This window comes from Thermobia domestica, chromosome 2 (genome assembly GCF_964235325.1).
Source record: "Thermobia domestica chromosome 2, izTheDome1.hap1.1, whole genome shotgun sequence".
Lineage (NCBI taxonomy): Eukaryota > Metazoa > Arthropoda > Insecta > Zygentoma > Lepismatidae > Thermobia > Thermobia domestica.
This window is the reverse complement of record NC_137455.1, coordinates 113,290,237-113,301,972: the sequence shown is the minus strand read 5'-3', so window position 1 is coordinate 113,301,972 and position 11,736 is coordinate 113,290,237.

Genomic DNA, 11,736 nt, shown 5'->3' with positions numbered 1-11,736 from the left:
AACTTCCGGTTTAAATGTTGTTTTACATAGAGCAAAAAATATAAGAGTGGGCGAGATGTAGTATCTGCAATAGATTTAAGTTTTATGAATAGGTACCGTCTTTTCCAGTTTCCATATCCCAGGTACTTCCAGTTTCAATATTAATTAATAAAATATCGCGAAGTACACACTCAACTCCTTTACGTGGTGTACACATGACAGTGTTACTTGTTATATATTAACTTTTAATTTGCCTGGCTCCGAAGTATGTTTCCAGATTTCACTTGGCCCTTATGCCATTGGCCATCACTGACCTTTCCTCTCAACGAAAGGAAACTATGCACAGAGGTAAAAGTGGATCTTAAAATGTAGGGGGACGCATTACGTCACGCCGTCCCCCGTGCCTACTTTTGCCCATTGTAACTTTATTAGAAAGTGGGGGACGAAACGGATATTTCCTGGAAGCGGGGAGACGGCGTCCCCCCGCATTCTCCCACATTTTTACCCCTGACTATACATAAATTTACCTTAATCATTTTGAACTTAGCTATTTTCCTTTCATCAAGTAGGTTAGATACCAACAAGGCATAATTTCTTGATGCAATTTCGTGTCAACAAAATATGAGGTCGTCTTGTTTTCGTGACATTTCATATGGTATGTGTCTTTACTGAACAGAATCACGAGCTTCCATTAACCCATAATTTTACCCAATTCTTCGTCTACCGCTTGAGTCTTGAACGTAAGCAAATTCAGTGGACCTTTCCAGTGAGGAAGGCTAAGGGAGTTCTGTATCTCATTTGATTTTGGTATTGTTTTATAGTAAGTTCCCAGTATGTGTTGTAGGTTGTTCTAGTCCTTTGATTTTAAAAAAAAAATATACGGGTTATCTTGAACTTATAAATATACGATATGTATATATATGATGTACAGTTTCATGAAACTCAATATAAATGTATATGTAACTATATATTAAATTCGAAGAAATGTAATTAATAGAAAATAGTCTGTGTAAATAAAGGAAATTTTATAAGGGATTTTTTTTTTTTTTTTTTTTGCAAAGCACTTATCACTAGATTCCGTATTTTTATGTAATATTAACCCCTAAAAATGTACATAAATATGTAACAAAAATGTCTGAAGTATGTAAAAACAGTATATATAATATAAATATTTATTTTTAACATTAATTATTATTTTCGTTTAAATTTCTTTCCTCACAAAGTGATGTTTATTTTAAAAGGACACAAAGAATTCAAGTTACAATATTAAAATCCTTCCATTAAGTGTTTTTGATCCTCAGCAATGTAATACATTTAAATTATTAACTACAGTTTGAATGTATTTAATTGTTTAATTTACAATATGTCACCACAGGTACATTTCAAAATGTACTGTTAATTGCCTGCATTTTTTCATAGAAAAAGCACTTACAAAAATTCAAGTTACCTTTCATCTTGGTGCTGCCACTGTTTAAATATGTTCAGTTATTTAACTTGCAATATATCACTATGCATATACATACAGAGATATATATTTTTTTCAAAACTGTAGTTTCATCGTTCTACCTACACTCTTTCTGGACTGAGTTACGAGTTTCGAGTTTTTCAGCAGCCACTCGTACTTATATATATAGCTAGGTATGATATAAACAAGTGTGTTACTTGTAGTATACGTAAGTCATTGAATTTAGGTTAGGCTATCAAAAGCTGCATTGAAAAATATGTCATGTTTAGGCGTTACTTTATTTGTTAGTTACAAAGTTTACTTGAAATAAGTTTAATTTATAATTATATGAGAACAACAAGAAATGCATGTTGTATTGTAATGTAAATCAACAAGAAATACATGCTGTACTGCAATGTAAATCAAACATAACATAATAAAACTATCATTTTTGGTATGAAAGAAAAACTGCCTCCCAAAAAATGTATCTGCCCTCCTTTGCCCCCTAAGAAATTAAAGCAGGCGTCGTCACTGATGATAGCGCACGTGCTGCCTAAGATCAGCCGAGGTTTGTGTGGTGGGGGGAATGGGTAGTGGTTGGGGCAAGAGATCTCTAAGTTTGTCTGCAACAGTATTCGTTTGGACTTAATTTCTCTGCATATAACATCCATTAAACAGTTACTGTCCCAGAAGAGTCAATCTAGACTACACTAACGGGGTGTATTGTGTTATTTCGAAATATCACTATGTGTTATTTCTGAATATCACTGTCTTATTTCTGAATATCATTTCTGGCTGTCCCAGACCTCCTTTTGATCGTCCCACTCCTCCCTGGTGTCGGCAGGAATGGGACAATTGGGTAGTGTACGAAAAAGTCAATATCCTTATAACAGTTCAACTTAGAACGCAGTTAATTTTTATATATATGTGCAAAGTATCAGACCATCAAATAAAGTTAAAACCGTGTTTCTCTTATTATTGATGCTGTGCAAAAAATATTTTCTTACAAACTGTCCCACTCCTGCCACTTCTCCCCTATCATTATTCTGTTTTTGAGCAATTTCGTGTATAATTCTCTATAATACAACAATAAGGGGACACTTTTTTGAGATAGTTGTTAAAGGGGATCAAAGTCTCCATATCCCCTCCTCCTGCGTTACTACAGAGAAGCTCTCCAACAATTTTCAGTCATTATGTAAATAGAAATGCAATCTTTTAGACAACATACCCTCGCTATATTTCAACATTTAGATAGCCGGTATGTCGAGTCAGAATAGTAATAAAACATAGATCCTCTGCTTTTTTTTTCCACTTCGAACACTGGAACATACTCGAGGCTACATGTTGGCAGACAGCACACTAGTATAATGGGTGGTGGGCAGGATTTATTCTTATTTTAATATGGCATGATCGTGGGTATACGATCAATAGATATGTCAATAACTCAGACAGCAATACTTGTCGGATGCGCATTTCTTGTGTAGTGAAGGTATACAAGGAATGAAAAGAAAATTAGATAAGTCTCCAAGAGACGAACTACAGAGACGTATGGAAGTTCTAAACGTAGAGCGAGCGTCGCGTCAAAGAGTTCGTGACAGCCAAACGAACCATCAGTGTCCGGGACTTACGTGACCAATACAACGGTGGATGCAAAACACTCATATCCCACGCGACTATACGGCGTACAGTGGCACGCATGCAGTTCCAAAGCACACAACACACTCTTCACCCATCCTTACGACTCGTCACCGCCGAATTCGTCGCGCTTAGGCACAGGAACACGTTAATCGACCATGGATGATTGGAAAAGTGTGTGTTGGTCCGATGAATCATGGTTTATGCTACTTCTCTCGGACGGGTGTGTGCATGTCTGGCGTCAACAGCACGAAGCTATGGATCCCTTGTGCATGGTGTGTACTAGACAGGCAGGTAAGGGCGGCTGTATGGTTTGGGGAACTTGCTTGGATTAAGGAAAATTCCACGGAGCTGCAGCGTATGAATTGGACCCGTAAGTCACCGGATCGTAATCCTATAGAACATTTATGGGATGTTGCGGAACGAGTTTTTCGCACCATAACTCCAGCACCAACATCTGTAGGTTCATTATGGGATGCCATCAGGAATATATGGTGTCAGATCCCCGTAGAAACATATCAGCAATTACCAGAATCCATGTCACGTCGTGCTCAGAATGTCCTCTGAGCAAAACGTAGACCAACAAAGTTTTTGGTAGGTTGTCGCAATTCAGTGAGCACTCAGTATATTTTAAACTACTTTTGTCCAAAACTCCCATTGACTTTCTATATCTGTTTAATCATATTGTAAATATTAAGTTATTCAATATAAGTTTTTGTACAGTGAAAATACAAAGAAGATAAAACCCAAGATTGGTCGTTCAAGCTCTCGTAACGAGCTTTGAAAGTTTGTTTTTGAAGAAAAAAAGTATGATAAAGCAACAAGGTATTAATGGTTGATAGTATGTCAGAAAAAAAATCATAATGACGTAATTTATAACAAGAAACACCTGCGTCATGCCGGAAGAATCATTTACGTCAGGAGCCAATAAACTTGATTACTCTCTAGGTTTCATTGCTCTAACACGGGAATGAAGCAACTGGAAATTGAAAATCTAGAACACAGTGTATAACGATGGGGAGGGTTCAACGAGCTGTGTATGTAAAAGAAAGTAATTTGTGCAAAATGAATACGGGTTGCAAAGCTAAAATGTCTACGTGTGAAAAAGTACTCGAAAGCAAGAGTAACGGTTGCTGTACTCGTTGTGTGATCGAGTGGTAAAAGAGAGTTTTTATCATGTTACATTAATTAACACGTTATCTTATGAGGAAGAGAGGTTTAAAAGGTATGCCAAAGATAGAGTATTGCACGAGCACATTATGTTAGAGAGGTGAAACTTGGTATTTAAAAGTTGACCTTATTTCAAAGAAAAGTGAGCACATGTTCCATCGTCTTCAAAAATCCCACTTTTAAGGTGGAAAACGAAAGAGGGTAACTTCCAAATATTTGTTCAATATACCGGGTGGCCCAAAAGTAAGTATACAGTCGTGTACTGATCAGCTCATGACATTTGATATAATTTACTTAATATTATTCATATAGGTTAACTTTGTTTCTTCATTATTTGATCCTTAACACATGCCTTCACATTTATTCATTCATTCAGTGGAATATTTAATCCATGGTCTAACTGTGTCAGCGAAAATGCCTAGAACTAGAGGTTCTTTAACGTGGCCAGAATTTTACCTAACAGAAACGGGACGCATGTGAATCAGGGAGGACCAGTCAACCTCTCATTCCCGTATTGCATTGGGCGCCAGCAATATTTTTAAGTTACAAAATACACAATTAACGTACTCAAAAGTCCTAACCATTCAAGAGCATCTAGAAGTTTCAGTTGTGGCCTAAAACGACATGAAATGAAACTATTTAGTATAATTTCTCATGGTTATGCCTTTTAGACTAAACGAGACGGAATATTAAAGAAAGTGAGTGATTGTAAAATTAACTTTTGTGCTCTTCCAGGGAATTGAACACAGGTCTGTGTGTACCAAAACCACACGCGCTGGTCTAGACCAATAAAGTGAACTGCATGTTCTAAAAATTCTCAATGAGTGTTGGTACAAAAAGTAGCTCTATACATAGTAATTTAAATGAAAGTGTGCAGGATTTGCTTTATCCTTTTATTTTAAACAACACTTATGGGACACTTTCTTGATTTTTGCTTAGGAACAGGACATTTAGATGTCCGGTTTGAGAATCAGAAAAACCGTCGTCTCAATATTTGACTGCCTCTTAAAAAGGCGTGATGATTAATCATACTGATAATGGTAAGAAATTGTTTCACATTGCTCGAGATTTTTGTTGTGATTCTAGAACTGTGAGAAAGTGGCTGAATCACCATGCAGAGTAGGGAGACTAGAGCATTGACTAGGTCAAGACCCAGGAGGGGAAGTCAATAGGCAACATCAGCGGTTCAAGTTCTAGCTGAAGAAGAACGGAACCATACTTTCCGTCATCAATCTGTCTTCAAAGAGAAAACAGTTGAATTAGCACGTTCACACGAGGCAGCTAGGGTATATTTTTTTCTCAATCGGACTCCATCACTCAAATCAAGTCATGAAACTTCCATCTCTAGTCGAACTCACATCCAGTCTAGATATAACTTGCTGTGGACACTATTTTGAACGCGTATTACTCATGACAAACATCCGAACAGACAGCTGTTTGTACTGTTTCATTCATTACGCCCTCTGGGATGCGATTACAGGTAGTATCAGCTGAGAAGAGAGTAAGCGGGAAACATGCAGCAGTCGAAAGCGGAAGTCAATCGGACTCGTGTTTGAGATTTCGTGCTCAGGAATGCGGGACTCTGGCGCTGAAGTCGTGAATCACTTTCAAAAGAAGGATTGAGTCGTGCAACTGTATACAGAACATTAAAAAGAATCAAAGATGGGATTTCAATAAAAAAAAAAGGTAAGAGGGAGGAAAGAAAAAATAATTACGACAAAAAATTAAAGATAAGATTGTGTCACTGATGGATGCTAGCGACAAAGTACCATTTCAAGTGATGCACATGCATTATAAGTGAGTAGTGGTGTTATCAAAAAGTAGCTACTGGAACGGGATCAAAAGGAAGACAAAAAAGGATACTCCATATGCAGATGGGGCCGCGGTGGCTCAGTGGTAGAGCGTTCACCTCTGGTGCTTGGGGTCCCGGGTTCGATCCCAGCTCCCGCCAAGTGAACTTTGTGGACAAACACCGTGTGCATGGGTTTTCTCGGGGTTCTCCCGTTTCCTCCCACTTTGTTCATTCCACCATCTCATTCATTACTCATCATCACCGTCTCCTTTAGCCTAACCGGCATAACCGTGGGACGTAAAACTTAAAAATTTCATTTCATTTCATTTTCCATATGCAGATGAAAAAAGAGAAACAAACAAAAAATCATTCTGAACAAAATTGTCAGGGACGAGTTTGGTGCCTCTAATGATGATAGGGACGTAATAACGGATGATGAAACATATATTGATATGAAAGGGTATGATTTTAGTAGAAACATGTCGTACTTTGAATCTGGTCACATTCCTGTCCTTGAATCTATAAAATTTAAGATCAAAACTAAGTTTCCACAGAAACTACTCATCTGGATGGCAATAAGCAGAAAAGGTCATTCTCGGCCATATTTTCATAAGCAATCAATGTGTGTATTAATCAAAATATATATCAAAATGAATGCATTCTAAAGAAACTTATGCCATCTATCAAAGAAAAATATCCGAATGTTGATTACATCTTTTGGCCTCATTTAGTTTCTTTTCACTATGCAATAGGTACGCAACAACTGCTGGACCAGGAGTGAGTGCAGTTTGTGCCCAAAGAGTGCAATCCATCAAATGCGTCATAAATCCATCCTACTGAGAAATTCTGGGCTCATTTAAAAGCAAACATATTCCAGCCACCATACAAACCAAAAATATATCATGTTTGGGAAAATGAGCCCGAAAAATAATACATCAATTGATTGCAAACTACTTTGAACAGGTGATGGAGAATGTGGGTCTAAAAGTCAGAGCGGCTTCTAACCAGGGTGTTCTTTCTGTCATTAACTGATTTCATATGATTGCAGAACTATATTGTGCCATCAGTACAAAAACTGTGACTACTGTGACTTTTATGTTCAAGTAAACAAAATACAATAATTAAAAAATGTGTGTCACCCCGAATCCACAGCAGGTTACTTTGAAAATCTCATTATTTTACGAAATCTATCATAAATATAGGGTGGCTCAAAAGTAGGTATACAGTCTCCTACTGATCAGCTAACTGTATTCCATATCATTTCTTATTGTTATCAAACAGGCATACCTAGCTTTTATATTATTTGTTCTTAATGTATTTTTACTTATACCTTAAGCCCGGAGAAGCCGAAGCAAATAAACGCATAAGCTAGGATGTTATACTTGATCAATGCAGGGTTGTATACCTATTTTTGGGCCACCCTGTATATTTTCTAAATTGGAGGGAAAAAATTAAATTCATTCCCTCATCCTAGACTGACTCTATACCCAAGCATTGCAGGTGTTGGAAATCTTCAGATACATATATCCTATATTCCACAAAAACTGAATACTTGTTTACGAAAGGTATCGTAGGACATGTTTTTGATCGGTAAAATAATTTCTCTCATTATTCGTACTAACTTTAACTGCATCCAGTTAGAATTACTGAAAACTTCAAAGAGCATATGTGCTATGTTGGTAAGAATATATTATGTACTAGCATTTATTACCCGCTTCGCTGAGTTGAAATAAATAATTTAAATGCACACTGACATTGCTCATTTTCGATCATTTTAATGTATGTCACCCTCCTTATCCCCCAAGTGTCGGGGCTGAAAATGGATTTAAACAGCATCAGAAGTGTCACTGTTCATCTCGGCGACCGCAAGAACTATATCTAGTTTCAACACTAATATCGGTCATTTTTGACCATATATATATATATATATATATATATATATATACAGATGGTGATCAAAAAAATGGAAACACCTGAACGAAATTGCAACTTACCAGATTAATATGGTGTCGGGCCACCTTTCGCCTTCAGAACAGCCTTGATGCGACGTGGGATGGAGACATAGAGGTCGTGAATGGTAGCAAATGGAATTTTACACCATTCCTTGTGCAGGGCATCGGCCAGTTCTGTGAGAGAGGATGGAGGTGGAAATCGTCGCCAGAGTCGTGTTTCCAAGACGGACAACAGATGTTCAATTATGTTGAGATCTGGGGATTGGGCGGGCGAGGGGAGGAGTTGAACTTCATCACGATGTTTCTCAAACCACGCTGCAACAACGCCAGCTGTGTGAATGAGTGCATTATTATCCTGGAAGATGGCGTCATTGTCCGGGAACAACATCCGGACCATAGGGTGCAAGTGGTCTCCTAAAATTGCGGCATAATCGTTGGCAGTGATTCGTCCGCTAAGTGTGACCACAGGACCCAATGAAAACCATGATATGGCGGCCCACAGCATCACCGAGCCGCCGCTATGTTTCAGAGTTGGGCGGAGACACTGCAGATCATAAGCTTCTTTGGCCGTTCTCCACACATAAACACGGCCCGTGGTTGGGAATAGGGTGAAGGATGACTCATCCGACCATATCACACGTTTCCAGTCCTCAACGGTCCAAGTTGCATGGTCACGGCACCATTTGCGGCGTGCGAAAGCGTTATGGTCCCTGATGAGCGGTTTGGCCCGTGCAACACGACCCCGTAAGTTCATGTCATGTAATTCGCGGCGGACTGTGATTATCGAAACAGGGTGGGGGAGGTGCTGATTGAGTTCCTCCGTCACTTGCTCCGCAGTGGCACGACGATTCTGCGTGACAATGCGCTTTAATACCCGGAGTGACCTGTCACTCATGATTTTCTTCCGCCCACTGTTCCGCTTCCTCGATGTGGTTTTCCCGTGTGTTGTGTAGGCCGTCATCACCTTCGACACTGTCCCACGCGACACATCTAACACAGTAGCCACTGCCGTCACACTAATTCCACATAACCGCTCACCAACAATTTGCCCTTTGAAAATCTGAGAGGTCTCCCATTTTACACTACCTCCGTCTGCCTATATAGTTTTATATATAGTTAAGATTTGACGTAAAATATCGTGGAACTCTGGGATTCAGCCTTAAATTCTTGACAGACTCCAACCCCATGCACGGGGATAATTGGGAAGCCTTAAAGAAAGGATACGCCATACTACATCAAAATCAAGTCATTTTTGTGAAAGTTATCAAAGAAAATTATTTTATCATATTATTTCAACAATTAAACTTCGAAATTTGGGGAGTTTACCCCCTTACAACCACCTTATCCTTCTCCAATTTCAACCGTAACCGTTTCTGAGATCATTGCAGTACCTAAAAAAATTATGCACTTACGTTTTATCGAATACCAAATAAGTTTTGCGTAGTTTCCTCCAGATAATGTTTTTTCTATCTGTGAAAATTTGCAACATTGATATTTTATTCCGTTTTACCCCCTTATTCATGATAAGACCTTGTAATATCGGACAACCAGGTTGTTTAAAAGATTGAAAGAAGGCACATACCAATTTCCATTAAAATCGAATAAGCTTTACGAGAATTGGAATGAAAGAGACAGACTGATGGACAGAGACACAAATGCTCAGAATTATGTTTCTACAGGCCAAAATAAAACGAAAATGTTATATGATGGTTTGCGTCCTTCAACCGCTATGGCGAATCAAAATTTCGCAATATGGAAACGTCGCAGATTAACTTGGAGCCATGGGCTTACTCTACGAATACAATAAGCAGTTGAATCGATTGCTACACTAGTAAGTGATGCTAGTGTCAATCAATTTCGATTTCAGCTGCCATCTGGAAATAATTTATATAACTACACTGCTCCACAAAACTTAAGCAACTCGAAGAAAGTGGCAGAAAATAAAACGACACGATCACTGCACCAAGTATAATGAACAAACAGACGCTCCAGATGCACAATGCAACACAATTGAAGACGAACAATACAGTTAGGATGTACAGGGTGACCAAAAAGTTCAGCACTACGATACCTCAACTGGTGAAGCTGGGTTGTGCGAGGGCATAGGCAGTCAATATGGCATGTAACCACCACGAACAGCTATACAGGCACGACATCTGGCCTCCATGCTGCAAATCAGAGTGTTGATCAAGTCTTGCGGCAGATGGCGCCACTCCTCGAGGAGAGCTGTTTGCAGGTCAGGGAGAGTGTGTGATGGTGAACTGCGCTGCGCTATTCGCCGCCCAAGAGCATCTCACACATGCTCGATGAGATTCAAGTCCGGCGAATATGCAGGCTATGCAATACGCGTAATGCCTTCGCTCTCCAGATACTCGGACACACGATGTGCACGGTGTGGGTGGGCATTGTCATCCATGAACAGGAAGTCTCGGCCAAATGCTCCGCGGAAATTGCACACATGTGTATTGAGAATTTCATCCAGGTACCGTTGTGCTGTCAAAGTGCCATGTTGCACAATATGGAGGTCCGTTTTCCCGTCCAGCACAATTCCACTCTAAACCATAATGGAACCACCGCCATAGGAGGGCCGTTTAGCAATGAAGTTTGGATGATAGCGTGCTCCTGGCTCTCTCCACACTAAAGTCCGATCAGAATCGGACGACAGGCTGAATCTCGACTCATTGGAGAACATGACACGCGCCCACTGGTGTTCCCCCCATACAACATGTTCCTGACACCATGTGCAACGCGCACGTTTGTGCTCCAGTTTCATGGCACACACAGCGCAGGCCTTTTTGCATACAGTTCTGCTCTATTGAGTCACCGACGAACAGTTTCACGACTCACGCGTTGTCCTGTAGCCTGAAACAACTCATTGGCCAGGTGAGAGCATGAAGCTTGGCGGTTACGTTTGACAGAAATTGTGAGAAATCGGTCCTCGACGGCCAACGTCTTCTTCGGACGGCCTCCTCCATGACGTCTACTGACTTCACCTCCATTTTGAAAGCGATTGCACAGCCCCGACACAACACTTTTGTTCACGTTAAATTCCTGCGCCACTTCCACTTGCGATCGGCCGAATTCCACCGCCCAATTGTTTGCCCGCGGTCAAAGTCACTCAAATGTCGTCTACCAGCCATTGCAAGGTGTGTACCTCACACAAGAACCACTAACTCAATGCTTGGAGCCTCGGACACTACTGGGCTGTGGTGTACGGCTAATGGCATAAGTTGTTTACCGCGCTTGCAACGATGCTGCTTATGCGATAGAGTGGATGCTCGCCTTGCCTGTGTGTCTCTGTGTACGTGCATGCCACTAACCAGTGTTGAATGGGCCCCACACGTCACTTATACCACGTTCTCTCGGGTTGCTTAAGTTTTGTGGAGCAGTGTATTTGATAGATTGGTAGATCTAATCTATGGTTCTTTATTTTCGACGTTGCCACATACTGCAATTTCTCTCTCCAGACGAGGACTCGAAAGGTATATATATATATAACCAAGATTCACAGCTTTTAAGTTTCAATAAGATCAATAAATGCTTACGTGAACTGATTTTCCCATACCTTTCATTACTACAAGGGGCAAAATATACTATCCAGCAAACAAACAAAAGAAGCATTTTTATTCTCAGATAATCCATACCTTGCTTGCACTAGATTCTGTCATCTCACTTCTATTAAAATGCATGTCCCAAGGGGAAGGTTAGGTTTCAAGGTGTGCCAAAAGTAAATAATCTCACACTCATGTAGAGATGAAACTTGG